General features: G+C 42.2%; 1 protein-coding gene across 10 annotated transcripts in view; it reads right to left on the minus strand.

Annotated features, from left to right (window-relative positions):
- SYN3 (synapsin III) overlaps nucleotides 1–17,191 on the minus strand; it is a 546,668-nt gene that overhangs the window by 499,488 nt on the left and 29,989 nt on the right. For 4 of the 10 annotated variants that reach the window (XM_054675523.2, XM_054675520.2, XM_054675521.2 and 1 more), the window contains exon 1: nucleotides 3,232–3,948. The exons of the other annotated variants lie outside the window; for them this stretch is intronic. The gene's annotated coding sequence lies outside the window, so the exon portion shown is untranslated. Of the gene's footprint in view, nucleotides 1–3,231; nucleotides 3,949–17,191 lie in introns of those variants that run through there. 10 annotated transcript variants of the gene reach the window in all.

Consider the following 17,191-nt stretch of genomic DNA (forward strand, 5'->3'; position numbering starts at 1 on the left):
AGTATCTCACCATTAATGTGGTGTTAACTAGAGGTTTTTGGTAAATCCACTTTATTAGATTCAGGCAGTTCTCTTCTATTATTATTTGGATGAGAGTTCTTATCATTTGGGAGTTGAATTTGCCAAGTGATTTACTAAATCTATTGAGAGGATTATATGTTTTTGAAACCATTTATTTGCTTAACAATGTGGTAAATTACACTGATTGATTTTTAAATGTTAAACCAAACTTGCATTCCTGGGATAAACCCCACTTGATCATAGCGTATTACCATTTTTATATATTGGTGGATTCAATCTGATAATATTTTGCTATTTTTGTGTCTATGTTCATGACAAAAAAACATTGGTCTGTGGTTTTATTTTTTGGCAATGTTTTTGCTAGGTTTTGGTATCAGGGTAATGTTAACCTCACAAAATAGGTTGGGAAGCATTCCCTCCTTTTCTATTTTCTGAAAGAGTCTGTGTAATATTGTGTTTTTTTTCTTAAATTATTGGCAGAATTCAACAGTGAAACCATCTGGGGTTGGTTTTTCTTTGTGGGAAAGTTTTTAATAATGAATTCAATCTCTTTTATAAAGCTATTCATATTTTGTTTTTCTTTTTATCTCAATTTTGACAATATGTGATTTCGAGCATTTTGTCCATTTCATCTTGGTTGTGAAACTTACTGATAAAGTTGTTCATAACATATCCTTTCTGTAGGATCTTATGATTCCTCCTGATATTCCTGATATTGGTAATTTGCTTTTTCTCTCTTTTTGACTGATCCATGTTGCTAAGAATTTATAAATTGTATTACTCTTGCAGGGCACCAACTTGCAGCCTTTTCAATTTCTCCATTGTTTGTTTTCTATTTCACTTATTTCTGTTTTTTATTACTTCCTTTCTTCTCCTTACTTTTGGTTTAAGTTTAATTTGCTGTTCTGTTTTCTAGAGCCTTGAGCTGGAAACACAGATCATTAAATTTAAACTTTTTTTTCCCCAATATAAGTATTTAAAGCAATGTGCTTCCCTCCCAGAAATTCTGACGTATTTTCATTATCATTCATTTTAAATTATTCTGTTTATCCCTTATAATTTTTTGACCCATGTATTACTAAAACATGCATTTAATTTTCAAATTTCAGTGCTTTTTAATTATTGTCTTGTTAATGCTTTTAATATAATTCATTTGTGATTCTTGAACACAGTCTATAAGGTTTTAAACCTTTGCCGTTCATTAAGATTAATTTTATGGTTCAATACAGTCTACCTTGATGAATGTTCCAGATGCACTTGGAAAGAATGCATATTTTGTGGTTGCTGGGTGTAATGCTCTACAAATATTACTTAGACTGCTTTCAAGTCCAATTCCCCAGGTAGCTGACACTCCCATGGTGACTTGCAAGCAGGAAGTTTATTAGGCAGTGCTTCCATCTATGCTCAACAACTGTGGGCAGGAATGAAAAGCAGATTTGGGCTGAGAGACAGACAGAACCATCACAGGTTCAACAGAGGTGCCAGTTGATTTTAGTGGGCACATGGACCTGGGGCATCTCTTTAGATGTCCTCATTTTCCAGCCACTCTGTGAGCTTATACTCTGCCCCCTGATTTGTCAAACCAGCAAAGCTGCAGCTCTCCACTTGAGTTCCAGCTGCTCCATGCCAGGTGGCATGGGAAGAGCCACCTAAATGTATATTTCACTAAGTGGGTGTGGTTTTCCTTCCTTCAAGGGTCAAATCCTGTCCACCTCCTGTCTATTTTTTGTTTTTCTCCAGCAACCTCAAATCGTTTTAAATATTTTTTCCAAAGTTTATCATTATCATCTGTGAGAGGGTGAGAGGTTTAGTTCAACTTAGGCTACGCCGTCATTACTGGAACTAAGCCTCTTCCATTTTTCAAATACCAGATGGAAAAGTTAAAATGTTAGGGTTGAAGGGATCTTAGAGTTTATTTAACAATTCCTTCTTCAGGAACTCTGGTCAACCTTCCATTTATATGAATTCCCTGGCTTTGAAAAAAATCACCTCTTACAATCTTTTGACCTACTCCAATGTTAGTCAAAGGCTTCTCAGGTAACTTCTGCCCACTACAGGCCCCAGTGGAACTTACAGGCTGGCAAAGGGAGGCCAATCATGAACATGCAAACAAACATTTATGGTTTAGGGTAAGTGCAAGTAAACAATACACAGAGTGTGGTCATCGAAATTCACTTGGGGCAGGACTTTTGCAGAGAGGATGGTTAGAGAAGGCCTCTCTGAGAAAGTTACTTTTAAAAATTTCATTTTCAATTGACAAGCAATAATTATATATATTTCTGTGATGTTTTGCTATGTTTACATTGTGGAATGATTAAGTCAAGCTAATTAACAAATCTAACATCTCACACACATCATTTTCTGTGGAAAAAAACATTTAAAATCTACTCTTTTAGCAATTTTGAAATATACAATGCATTATTTATAATGCATTATAGTGACTGCAAAGTCACTATTCTGTGCAAAAGATCACAAGGGCTTATCTCTCATAACTGAAACTTTGTACTCTCTGACTGACATGTCCACTTTCCCCATTCAGCCCCCTCTCCAGCCTTAGGCAACCACATTCTACTCTCAACTTCTATGAGTTCAATGGTTTTAGATGCCACTTACAAGTGAGATCATGTGGTATTTGTCTTTCTGTCCCTGGCTTATCTCACTTAGCATAATGTTCTTCAAGTTCATCCATGTTGTAGCAAATAGCAGAATTTTCCCCTCCTTTTTTTTTGGTCTGAGATGGGGTCTCACTCTGTTGCCCAGGCTGGAGTGCAGTGGTGTGATCATAGCTCACTGCAGCCTCAACCTCCCAGGCTTAAGTGACTCTCCCACCTCGGCCTCCAGAGTAGCTGGGACTACAGACGTGTACTAAGATGACCAGCTAGTTAAAAAAAAAAAAAAAAAAAAAAAATTAGGGGGCGGGGCTCTAAGTTGCCTAGGCTGGTCTCGAGCTTCTGGCCTCAAGCAATTCTCCTGCTTCGAATCCCAAAGTGCTGCGATTACATGCATAAGCCAGTGGGTCCTAGCTTCCCCCTCCTTTTAAGGCTGAATGGTATTCCATCGTGTGTATATATACCACATTTACTTTATCCATTCCTCTGATGATGGGCACCTAGGTTAGTTCCATATCTTAGCTACTGGGTATAATGCTGCAATGAACCTGGGAGTGCAGATAGCTCTGATAAATTGATTTCAATATATCTGGATACATACCCAGAAGTGAGCCTGCTGGATCATATGGTAGTTCTATTTTTAGTTTTCTGAGGAACCTCCATGCCGTTTTCCATAATGGCCGTATTAATTTACATTCCCGCCGGACAGGGTGGCTCACGCCTGTAATCCCAGCACTTCAGGAGGCCGAGGTGGTCGGATCACCTGAGGTCCAGAGTTGGAGACCAGCCTGACCAACATGGAGAAACCCCGTCTCTACTAAAAATATAATATTAGCCAGGCGTGGTGGCAGGTGCCTGTAGCACCAGCTACTCGGGGGGCTGAGGCAGGAGAATCGCTTGAACCCAGGAGGCGGGAGTTGCGGTGAGCCGAAATCGCGCCATTGCACTCAAGCCTGGGCAACAACAGCAAAACTCCGTCTCAAAAAAGCCAAGCTTCGCAGTCGAAGGACAGAGTCGTAGAAGCGGTCGAGGCTTTTACGGCTCCGGCGTGCCGGAAAGTGCGTGAGTGGAAGGTGCTTGAGTGCCGCCGCCGCGGAGTTTTGTTCCGTTTCCGGGATCCTGGGGTCTGGAGGCGAAGTATGTTATGCATAAAAGTGGATAATTTACATGATAAATGAAAATGGCCAATTCTTTAAGAGGATAAGTATTAAATCTTTATAAAAATCTGCTGTATCTTGATGAAACCCCGTCTCTACTAAAAGTACAAAAAAATTAGCCGGGCGTGGTGGCGGGCGCCTGTAGTCCCAGTTACTGGGGAGGCTGAGGCAGGAGAATGGCGTGAACCCGGGGGGGCGGAGGTTGCAGTGAGCCGAGATGGCGCCACAGCACTCCAGCCTGGGCGACAGAGTGAGGCTCCGTCTCAAAAAAAAAAAAAAAATCTACTGTATCTTGGACGAGACTATCCAAAAGGAGCAGACTATTTTAAAAGGCGTTTGAACAACATTTTCCTTAAAAACAAAGACGTGAAGAATCCAGAGAAGATCAAAGAACTTACTGTACAGGGCGAATTTGTAATGAAAGAGCTAGAAGCCTTATATTTCTTTAGGAAATACAAAGCTATGAAACAACGCTGTTATTCAGATACCAACAAAAACTAATTGATCCTTACTACTTTAATTTAGCTGACAACCAGTGCCAGCTGTTTATGTACACCAGCTATTGTAAAATAATTCTAACTTAAAATGGGAAGATATACATGTTGTGTAAAAAAATCCCTGAGCTGCCCTACTGAACTAAATAGGTTTCAACTTCTGTTCATACTGAGAGATTTATCAGCAACTTTATGCTCACTTTTTATACAAAGATAGCAATTTAGCTATACTACCGATTATAAATTAATGAGCACCGAATTTTGAATGAAAATATAATACACTTAATCTTGTAACTTAATAGGACTTAGCCAATTATTTTTAGCTTATTTTTCCATTTTACTGACAAGAGAATGCCATATACTGAACATTTAATAGGCAAAATAATTTCTTTTTTTTTTTTTTTAAGACAGTTACACTCTTGTTGCCCAGGCTGGAGTGCAATGGCACCATCTCGGCTCACTGCAACCACCACCTCCTAGGTTGAAGTGATTCTCCTGCCTCAGCCTCCCAAAGTAGCTGGGATTACAGGCGCCCGCCACCACGCCCAGCTAATTTTTTTTGTATTTTTAGTTGAGACGGGGTTTCACCATTTTGGCCAGACTGGTCTTGAACTCCTGACCTCAGGTGATCCACTCGCCTCGGCCTCCCAAAGTGCTGGGATTACAGGCGTGAGCCACCGCGCCCAGCCGCAAAATAATTTCTTACACACTTGTTTCTCTTAACTTTTGAAAGGAATCCCTTATTTTTTTCCCCAGTTTGGTACATTAACAGCACATATTCAAGGTTCACTACAAAACAAAGCAGTTCCTGGTAATGATTTAAATGTAGTTATAGAAATAATAATATGTATGGAGTCATTCCTGCTGAACTTGAAATAGCCTTCTGGTGACAGGCATTACATACATAACTATTCAATTATTTCCATTATTAATGTTGCTGCTGCTACCTTTGGGCCTGAAACCAAGTCACCTGTTGTGTATCAATTAGCTTCTTTGATAAAAGGAAATAAATAATGACATTCTATTATTTTATCATAAAGACAAAAAATTTACATTCCCACTCATGGTGCACAAGTTTTCCCTTTTCTTTACACTCACTCCAACACTTGTATCTGACATCTTTCTGATAATAGCCATTCTAACAGGTGTGAGGTGAGATCTCATTATGGTTTTAATTTGCATTTCCCTGATGATTAGTAATAATGAGCATTTTTTTCATATATCTGTTAGCCACTTGTATGTCTTCTTTTGAGAAATGTCTATTTGGTTTCCTTGCCCATTGTTTGATTGGATTATTTATTTTCTTGTTATAGAGTTGTTTGAATTCCTTATATATTTTGGATATTAGCCCCTTATCAGATGTATGGTTTGCAAATATTTTCTCCCAATCTCTGGGCTGCATCTTTATTCATTGCTTCTTTGCTGTGCAGAAGCTTTTTAGTTTGATGCAATTCCATTTGTTTATTTTTGCTTTTGCTGCCTGTGCTTTTGGAGACACTTGGACAATGTCCAAGAAATAATTGCCCAGACCAATGTCATGGAATTTTCCCCCTTTCTTTTCTTTTAGTAGTTTTATAGTTTCAGGTCTTATATTTAAGTCTTTAATCCATTTTGAGGTGTTTTTTTGTATGATGTGAGATAGGGGTCCAACTTCACTCCTCTGCCTACGGATATCCAATTTTCCCAACATCACTTATGAAGAGACTGTCTTGTCTCCATTGTGTGTTCTTGTCACCTTTGTCAAATTTCAATTGATTGTAAGTGTGTGGGTTTATTTCTGGGATCTCTTTGCTGTTCTGTCGGTCATTGTGTATTTGTCAGTACCATGTTGTTTTGATTACTATAGCTTTGTAATAGATTTCAAGTGCCTCCAGCTTTCTTCTTTTGTCTCAAAATTGCTTTGACTATTCAGATTCTTTTGTGGTTCTATACAAATTTTAGGATTTTTTTATTTCCATGAAAAATGACATTGGAATTTTGATAGGGATTGCATTGAATCTGCAGATCATTTTGGTTAGTACGGACATATAATTCTTCCAATCCATGAACACGGGATACATTTCCATTTATTTGTGTCACTTACAATTTCTTTCACCAATGTTTTATAGTTTCCAGTAAGAAGGTCTTTCACCTCCTTGGTTAAATTTACTCCTAAGCATTTCATTTTTTGGTGCTATTGTGAATGAAATTGATTTCTTAAGTTCCTTAGCAGTTAGTTTGTTGTTAGTGTAAAAAAATGCTACTGATTTTTGCGTGTTGATTTCGCACCCTGCAACTTCACTGAATTTGTTTATCGGTTCTAACAGGTTTTTTTTTTTTTTTTGTAGAATCTTTAGGATTTTCTATATTTAAGATCATGTCATCAGCAAACAGAGACAATTTCACTTCTTTCAGGAGTGATCTTTAGGCTGAAACATAAAGGATGGGGAGAGAGAAGTGTATAAGCAAAGGCACTAAGGTAGGAAAAAGCAAGGCACATTTGAAGAACAGAAGGATGGCCAGCTCCATCAGGAAGTTAGAACAAGATTCTTATAAGAGAAGGTTTAGAAAAGCAGAGAGTGGTCAGATCATGAAGGGCCATGTTGAAATCAATTTTGATTTGAAGCCAATTGTGAAAGTAAGCCATTGGAGGGTTAGAGACAAGAGGGATATCTGGTCTACCTGGCCACTGTGTACAAATAGACCTAGAGGATGTGTCTGTGAAAGGAGCCAGACAGGTTAGAAGGCCGTTGTAGTCATTTTGGTCCACAGATGTGAAAGTGGGGAGCTGGATTATGTAATATTCAAGGTCTTTTCCTCTTGAATCATTAGGACAGGACACAGGATATCGCTCCAATGCCAAACTTAATCTGATGGCAAGACAAGGTGCGGATGAGAGGGATTCTGGTGAAAGCCTAGGAAAAGACAGGAAGGCAGGGAAGACAGGCTGGGATAGAACCCAGTAGGCCCCGTGGGTACCCAGCCCCGTGCTGCCCTAGCACTAACCACTAGAGGGCAGGAGTGACCAGACCAGACAGAAAAAGAGACTTTATAAGGCAAGTTTGCAAGCTTACTTCTTGGAGGCTGTGGCATGAAGGAAAACTTCACTGGGAAAGGTTAAATAAAGGATGAAAGACTTTCCATACTTGATGGTGAAGCCAGAGCCAGAAGTAAGGTGAAAATCATAAGGATACGTTTTGCATCAAAGCAGGAGGAATGAGAGCCGCCCCACAGCGGCAACAGCTACTTTGAGAAGAGATGAGCCACTGATCAGCCTGGACAGGAGAGTGGACATGTCTGCTTGGGTGACTCATTGACACCCCAAACTTCTTTCCTTGCTCACCCTCAGATGAGTTTATGCACCTGGGTTCCCCACTTCCGGAACCCTGTGACCCATCCACTCACTGAGACCTGAACCTAAGTCTCACACTTTGCTCCTCCTTAACCCTGGTGAGTTTCAGCCGCTCAATCTCCAAGTCCTGTCAACTCTGTCTCCACTAACATCGTCAGCATCTTCCCCTCCTCTCCATCATTCCTACCATAGACTTGGTTCACGTGCTGCTAAAGCTCTCTCCCCTTGCCTATTACAACAGCCTCCTAATCAGCTCCCTCCCTCTAAGCTCAGTCATTCAGTCAACTTTCCACAGAGCAGAGAGAAGAGAGCTTTCCAAACTACAACCCTAACCAGAGGAAGCCCCCTCGTGACTTTCCACATATCCCTAGGATAAAGGACACACTGTAACCCAGAAATACCTTAATCATTGCCATCTTCTTCAAGGTTTTCCTTGCTACTTTGGCCATGCAGGATGAAACTCTTCTAATGAGTCATGCTCTTCCAAAAGTCCATATCCTTTGTATATACTTTTCCCTCTGCCCGGAATACTGCACTTATTCTCCTTTTCCTTCACTGCCTGGATACCTAGAGAGGCCATGAAACCTGGAACTGGGAGCACAGGTTTCAAAGGCAGACAGACTCTGGTTCCAATCCCAGCTCTGCCACTTACTCATGTAATATCTATGAGAGTTGGGGTGGCTTATTCAACCTCCGTGCCTCAGTTTCCTCATCTGTAAAACAGGAATAAAAAAATAATGGCTACTTTACAAATTGATATGAACACTGAATGAGATACCTGATGTGACACAGTGCAAGGCCTGACATGTCAGGCACTACATGTACTAGCTCCTGCTGTTATTCATGTATTACAATTGATTTTCTTGTTGTTGTTTGTTTTTGGTTTTGCTTTTGTTTTTGAGACTGGGTCTAGGCTGGAGTGCAGTGGCGCGATCTTGGCTCACTGCATCCTTCCGCCTCAGCCCCCCAGGTAGCTGGGACTACAGACACGTGCCACCACCCCCAGCTAATGTTTGTATTTTTTGTAGAGGAGAGGTTTCACCATGTTTCTCAGGCTGGTCTTCAACTCCTGAGTTCAAGTGCTTGGATTGTAGGCATGAGCCACCACGCCCAGCCCCATTGCTTATTCTTAGCAATCCACATGAAGCTACTGGGAAGATCAAATGAAAGAATGCACAGACGTGCTTTTGAAATAATGAATGATTATACAAATAATAGTAATGAAACATCGTTTTTAGTAGTGGTATCTTTACAATATCATCAGGATGCAGAATTGTTATTCCTGACTTCAACCATCCCTGAGAGTCATTAATGCTTAGAGACTCTGAACACAGAGGCCCCACAGTCACATAGACGCCCCAAAGCATTTAACCAAACACCTTCAGATTTAATTCCTCCAGAGGAGAAGTATTCAGTTGAATAGTTAACCATGGAAACGTGTTTGTTCACATAGACCCAATCCTAGGAAAATGGAGAAAGTGGTGAGGTTTATTTCTGGATCCTGTACCTCTTTCAAAACCCATCTTCCTCACTTCTTCTTCTTCTCAATACCTCACCCCTAAGATCAGATCTCTTGGCAGGACCTTGTCATTGGAGCCTCTAATTCAGAGAAGCCTCAGGACATAGGAGATGGGGTATTTAAGAATAAGAGAGGGTGTCTGAAGAGGAGGACAGGCCAGATGCCCAGCCCAGAGTACCAGCACCTCAACACAATCACACTATTAAAATGATTCTTCCAATGGTATAAGGTATAAGGCCTGAAAGCAATCTTTTTGCTCAGTCTTTAAGATTCAATGAGGTGACTCTAATGATGATACTTTGGGCACCATGAGAAGCAAAAGGGGAGAAATTTCTTTTGCAAGACTGGGTCATACAAAAGGCCAACCTATACCACTTTGAAAACAAATCCTATATAAAAGGGACTCTTCAAGTGCAAGCCCCCTCCCAAACCCAGGCTAAGGACTACAATGGCCTCAGCACTCTGGTGCTGGACACAGGTAGACAGAGGCAGTAAGCTTGAAGGTTAAGTTCATGGATCCGGGGACCAGGTTGCTTGGGTTCCAATCCCAATTTTGCTATCTACCACCTACAAAGCCTCGAGAAAATTACTTAGCCTCTCTGTGCCTCAGTTTTCTTATCTGCAAAATGGGTATAATAGTACCTACCTCATAGAGTTCCTGCAACTTAATATATGCCAAGTATCTAAAACAGTGCTTGGCACATGGTAAACCATCTGTGTCAGCTGCTATTATTATTCCGATTTTTTTTTAGACAATGTGTTTCCCTTTGCCAGAAAGTCTGACAGTGTGGTTAGTTTGGAAGGCAACACGGCAGGTGCAGTATTTATATGAGAATGAGCTTTGGCATGGATCTGACTTTGAGCCCCACCTCTGCCTCTTGCAGCTCAGTGACATCTAAGTCACGGGTTCTTCATCTGCAAAGTGGGGATACCAATACCCTGCCCTTCCTACTTCACAGGTCTTTGAGCAGACCAAAATCAAGTGCACTAAAGTGCTTTTCCAAATGTTTATTTTTTAAGTTAACATAGAATAAAATAGACTTTGGGGTTGTATAGTTCTATGAGTTTTAGCACATTCAGGGAACCACCACTACCAAGATATGGAAGAGTTCCATCACCCCCCCATACGATTGCTTTTTAATCTTGATGACATAGTGTTTCACAGCCTAACACCTGGCTCTCCTACAATGGTACATTAGGTAAGAAATATTCAAGGCCTGGCACATTTCTTAGATAACAAAGAAAGAAGATGAATTCCAGTGATTGAACTTCCTGTGCCTTAGTTGCCTTTGCACTGTCTGTTCCTTCATCTGGAACTCTCTGTCTACAGACACATGCGTGGCCCACCTACCTCTCCCTCAGGTCCTGCTGAAATGTCACATTCTCAGTGAGGCCTCCCCTCTGACTGCCACTGTCTGGCACTTTGGATCCTACTTGTTCTTTTTTTCCATAGCATGCACCATCTTCTATAAACTATATACTGTAACTTATTTTTTTTTTTTTGCTTATTCTTCATTTTCTGTTCCCTTTCATAGAATGTAAGCTCCCCAGGGAGAGAGACCATTGTCTGACTTGTCCACTGATGTACTCTAAGCACCTAGAACAGTGCCTAGCACATAGTAGAGGTTCAATATATATTTGTTAAGTAAACCTGTTTAAAACAACAAGGATGAAGTTAAACTATCTTCACTTGTTGTTTGGGAAGATTAAATCTGTGATTATACAAAAGAAAGCAGCTGTCACAGTGCCTGACACATAAACCTAAGTTGAACGAAAATTGGAATAATGCAAAGGACTGACTGATTCTCCCTGTCCCCCATGTAAACACAACACGGCTTATAAATTCTCCACTCGATGAGGGCTAAAACAATTTTTTTCCTTCCCTATTAGGAATCAGTATTTAGGTAATTAATCCTGAAATGCTAAAATCCCCTCTGCACAAGCAGAAAATTTTAGAAATCATGGAGACAACATAACCTGGGCTTTAGCAATGTATTAATGAGCATAAGCAGTGAAGTCTAGGGACAGGCTGAGAACTCCGTAGACTGTGTCACTCCAGCTGCAAAGCTAAAAGATGCTTAACTTCCTGAAGAGCAGGTCCAACATGCACCTGCTGAGGAAGCAGCTCCATCCTGCTCCTTTCTCACACACAGACCTGCCGGCCCTTTTGACCCCAAAGCTCTTTTCCAGCCACATCAACAGGAAAACATGCACTGTCTTTGATGAGTTCAAATCCACCCACACAGGCCTTGATCTCCTGTGGGTAGCATCATTGTTCTCATGAGTGGGACACCATGGGTCCCCAGACAAGGAGAATTTGGGCTTTGGAAACAGGATTTGTAGGTGAGTGAGCACAAACAACTCCCTCCTCTGGTTGGAGAACACCCCAGGGTGTCAGGAAATTTTGTGGGAGAGGGTCTCCTCGAAGTCAAGAGAGGAGACGAGATTCTTCCATTTATTTGCAACCACTCCCACAAACTGAAATATATTCAAATACAGAAATGCCAAAACAAGGTCCCAAAAAATTTTCATGTAAATGAACACTTACCTTTAGCAAATTAAAGCATTTAACCTCCTAAGATTATAAGGTAACAATAACTGAATTTTCCAAAAAATATTCACAGGATTTATTTACAAACAGAATTTATAGAGCCCTACAGGCAGCACTAGCCAGGACTCGGGCCCAAGCTTTGAATTATCTAATAATCATGCTGGATTGCCTCTAGCTTATCAGGACCCTCATCTGAAGGTCATGTCAAAAATCTAAGTGGCCAGGCATGGTGGCTCATGCCTGTAATCCCACCACTTTGAGAGGCCAAGGCAGGAGGATTGCTTGAGTCCACGAGTTTGAGACCAGCTTGGGAAACACAGGGAGACCCTGCCTGATGTGGTTTGGCTCCGTGTCCCCACCCAAATCTTACTTGAACTGTGAAAATCCCCACGTGTCATGGGAGGGACCCAGTGGGAGGTAACTGAATCATGGGGGCAGGTCTTTCCCATGCTGTTCTTGTGGTAGTGAATAAGTCTCATGAGATATGATGGTTTTATAAAAGGGGAATTCCCTTGCACACACTTTCTTGCCTGCTGCTATGAAAGACATGCCTTTGCTCTTCCTTGACCTTCCACCACGATTGTGAGGCCTCCCCAGCCATGTGGAACTGGAAGTTCATTAAACCCCTTTCCTTTATAAATTACACAGTTTCAAGTAATCTTTATTGGCAGCAGGAGAATGGACTAATACACAGTCTCCACAAAAAAATCAAAAAGTTTGCCATGGGTGGTGACATATGCCTGTGGTCTCAGCAACTCAGGAGGCTGAGGTGGGAGGATTGCTTGAGCCTGGGAGGTTGAGGCTGCAGTGAGTCATGATTGTGTCTCTGCACAATCTGCATGATTCTAAACACTCTGGGTCACAGTGAGACGCTGTCTCAAACAAAGAGAATCCAAATGGAAGCCCTTGATAAGCTGAGGTCTGGAGCTCAAGTGTCACCTGGGCCCCTCTGTGATTGTTGCTCCAGATGAACCCTTCAAAATAAATTTCAATGATTTTTAGCAATACTCACCTACTCTAAAATCAATCATATATGTATTCTAGTCTATCTCACAATATTATTTCTGGACTTTTTGGTTCCAAACTGAAGCTGGAGAGGTGTCCACCTTGGTGATCATCTAGAACGCTGGCCTCTCTGGGCTAGATCCTCTCCTGAGTGTGGACACTCAGGATACCATACGTTCCCTGAGCAAGGAAGGCACTCTCTCAATGACAGCTCTTTCCACGGGCAGCAATGTCTGCCGGGCACAGCCTCCTCTTTTGTGGCATGACTAGGTCTTGTTGTTTCTCAGAACTCAACTCTGTATCAGTCATTCAGAATGGCTTTCCTGACCACCCACCAGCACCCTCCAGACTGGGTATGGTGGAGTGGAATTCCAGTGTTCTTAGAGGCCACTCTTGAGCTTCTTTCCATCACAGACCTATGGCTTTTTTAATGTAAGCATCAAACTCTAATATGCGCCCATATCATCTGGGGAACTTTCTAACCAATACAAATTCCCAGGCTTGCTCTCCAGAGGCTCTGATTCCACAAGCTGGAAAAGTAGTAGCCTGGAATCTGCATGTGATCAAGCTCTCTAAATGACCCAAATGATTCACTGCAGCTGGTCTTGATCTCCAAAATGGGACACTTGTCCCCTAGGGATTTCCAAGATGGTACATTGGAGTACAGGGAAAAATGGTTAGCACTTTCATTCCAATCTTTGATCTCACCCTTAAATTTCTTTTTGGCATGTACATTTTATGGACACAATATATTAGTAAAGTATTGTCAATCTTAAAAGACACTAGAGAAAAGTCTCTCTAGCTATGTTGGGTTTGTCCTGGAATACAATAAAGATTACAATCCAGAATGCATGAAATGACAAGCCACCAGTGCACTCAATGAGGGAAGGATAAAGGGGAGCTTTTATAGCAATGAGAGATTTACATAAGCTGCTTAGAAAGACAGTTCATTGGTTCCAGAGGCTGTTGTTAGTTCATTGGGGGAGATGCCGTTACTGGGCAAGTGTTCTTCCGAGAACATCTTATCTGAATTACTGCAGTCCTAAAGAATGTCGAGTGATTTATCAAAGCAGGAGATGCGTGAAGGACGTGAAAGTGATTTTAGAAAGTCCTTGAAAACAGTTCTCATCTCAGACAGGTAAGTATGAGTCTCCTCTCCTTTCTGGCCCCATTTTGTCTGAGTCTGACAAAAATTATTTTGGTGGGTGCAGTGGCTCATGCCTGTAATCCCAACACTTTGGGAGGCCGAGGTGGGTGGATCACTAGGTCAGGAGTTCAAGACCAGCCTGGCCAGCATGGTGAAACCTGGTCTCTACTGCCAGGCGTGGTGGCTCACGCCTGTAATCCCAGCACTTTGGAAGGCCGAGACGGGTGGTCATGAGGTCAGGAGTTCGAGACCAGCCTGGCCAATATGGGAAAACCCCGTCTCTACTAAAAATACAAAAATTAGCCAGGTGTGGTGGTGCATGCCTGTAGTCCCAGCTACTTGGGAGGCTGAGGCAGGAGAATCGCTTGAACCCGGGAGGTGGAGGTTGCGCCACTGCACTCCAGGGTGACAGTGGAAGACTCCGTATCAAAAAAAAAAAAAGAAAGCTGGTCTCTACTAAAAATACAAAAATTAGCTGGGCATGGTGGCAGGTGCCTGTAATCCCAGCTACTCGGGAGGCTGAGGCAGGAGAATCGCTTGAACCCGGGATGCCGAGGCTGCAGTGAGCTGAGATCGCACCACTGGGTGACAACCTGGGTGACAGAGCAAGACTCTGTCTGAAAAAAAAAAAAAAAAAAAGATTTCATCCTGGTATCTGCAACTTTCTCAGTATTCATGATTTATAAATAAATATGCTTATGTTGGGGAGGGCAATTTACAGTTTGAATTATTAGCCACAATTCTTCATCAGCCCCCAAGGTATACAGTTTGCCAAGTGAGTTTTCAGTTCTCCCAGTAGAAGCTGAGTGACTCTCCTGCCCACTGACTTTGGGTAGTCATGTGACTGCACCAGGCCCCATCATGTGACCAGTTTTGATTAATCAGGGGAGCCTTGATAGTGACCAGTTTTGAACCATGAGCCAAAGAGACGTCCCATGTTTCTACTTGCCCTCTTGCACCTCTGTCACTGCCATGAGAAAAGCATGTCCTGGCTGTCCCACGAATCCAAGGAGCAAGTGAGAGGAGACCTGGACTCAAGCTGCACCTTAGAGCCAACTAGATGGCTGCATCTTAGAGCCCAGCCAAGAAGAGTCAACTCCCAGCCAACCTGAAGGCACATGAGCAAAACAAATGCCTTTCATTCATGCCATCGGGGGTCTGTGTTGTTTATTACAGTAACTCCTGATAGTGAACATTGGTTCAGATCTCAGGCTTGCTGACGGTGTATCTGTATTTCAGCTTTGAACCCATAGCCCCTTGTAGGCCCTTAGTTAATAACAGAATAAATGGAGGTTTTCTCCATTTTCTGGGAAAATTCTGATTGATACTCTCTGTGGCCCTGTCTGAAAGGGTTGATGATCAACTCACTTTTCCAAAACCAGCCACCAGGACTAAGGCTCCTGGAGTGCTCCAGATCACCTTTTTTGCCAGTCAGACTCAGAGCTTGACGTCCAATTGTACCCTGGGCTGTTGCATTATCTTCAAGTCAAAATACTACACCCTATTACCCAAAAAATACAGTATCTGAGTGAACCAAGGGCTGACCTTAGCCTGGGTTCCTCATTTTCCTTTGACCAGTTGGGCTCTCTATGAAGCCAGTTCCCAGTAATCCGGTGAGTCCCAGTGTCTAGGCTCTGCCTTGAATCTCACTCCTTGACTGGGGTCCTGTTGCCCCTGGGAGGACCAACTCCCCAACTCCTAGTTCCCAGAGCTATGGCTGCCATGCCCATCGACCTGGTTGGGAACCCACACCCTAGCCATTTCCAGAATCAGGGCTGAAAATGCTCCCTCAATCCCTGACAAAGAAAACCCAGAAAGCATTGGTATCCTGATGTTGTTGAGAAAACGTTGGCAACTGTGTACTGCACAAACTCCATCTTTTCTGTTTTTATCCCATTAGAAAAGGGCACTTCACCAGAGGCTCGTTCTTGGGAACTCCATCTTTCTTTCCTTCTTCCCTTCTTTATTTTCTTTCCTTCTTCCCTTCTGCCTCCCTTCTTTATTTTCCTCCTTCTTGGTTCTGTATCTTCCATTTCTCCATTAAATCAGAGCTGCTTTTTCAGGAACTAAATTTGAATCTGAAACAGACTTGAGAGTTGATGTGATTTCTTACTCAATATAGAACTTCCCTCTATAGTGTTTCCAATGTCAAATTCATTGCTGTCATTTACTGAGGACCTATAAAGTGCAAAACACTCTGATATATATCTATCTACATATATATATATATATATATATATATATGACGTATATATTCTAATTCAGGTATTAACTAGAATCTGTCATGTAGGTATTATCATTTCCTTTAAACAAACAAAATGAAAACTTCAGGCCGGGCACGGTGACTCACGCCTGTAATCCCAGCACTTTGGGAGTCAGAAGCAGGCAGATCGCCTGAGGTCAAGAGTTTGAGACCAGCCTGGCCAACATGGTGAAACCCCATCTCTGCTAAAAATACAAAAATTAGCCGGGCATGGTGGCTCACGCCTGTAATTGCAGCTACTCCAGAGGCTGAGGCATGAGAATCACTTGAACCCAGGAGGTAGAGTTTGCAGTGAGCCGAGATTGCACCACTGCACTCCAGCCTGGGTGACAGAGTGAGACTCTGAAAAAAGAAAGAGAGAAAGAAGGAAAGACAGACAGACAAAGAGAGAGAGAGAGAGAAAGAAAAGAAAGAAAAAGAAAGAAAAGAAAGAAAAAGAAAGAGAGAGAGAGAAAGAAAACTTCACAGGGGTTAAGTTCCTCATCCAAGATCAAATAGTAGGTCAGTGGCAAAAGCAGAGCTCACTTCACACATTGTTGTGCTGAAAATTCTCAACTAGAATCTTCAGAGGATCCAGTTCAACAACTTCATTTCATCAGTGAAGAGACAAAGAGCTGAGCAAAGAGAGATGAGTTTTATTGAACGTTGGTTCATTTCATCCTCATAACAACCTTATGAGATGTACAAATACAAACGCTTATCAACACTCTTTGCATCTAACAGACGTGAAGGCTGAGGCACAGGGAGATGAAGTGCCTTCCCCAAGGCTGTGTGTCTAGTTCAGTGGTGGAGCTGGGATTCAAACCCAGGCAGTCTAGGTCCTGGGTCCAGTTTTAATCACAGAATGTTGCCTTCCCGGGACACATACCAGATCAGAAGCAGACAAGGACAGAGCAGAGAGGAATCCCAGCCCGTGGTTTCCACAGCCTGCCCTTTCCCCTCCAGCACACTGGCTCCAGTCTCATCATCAGTGAGGAGCACAAGTGGAAATCCAATTCCACATAAGTGGAGGGAGCAGAGAGTGGGACAGCCTCAGGATTTCCCTGGATTTATCATAGCTCCTTCCTCCTCAGCGCCTAGCCCCGAAGCCATCT

This window comes from Pan troglodytes, chromosome 23, assembly GCF_028858775.2.
Source record: "Pan troglodytes isolate AG18354 chromosome 23, NHGRI_mPanTro3-v2.0_pri, whole genome shotgun sequence".
Taxonomy (NCBI): Eukaryota; Metazoa; Chordata; class Mammalia; order Primates; family Hominidae; genus Pan; species Pan troglodytes.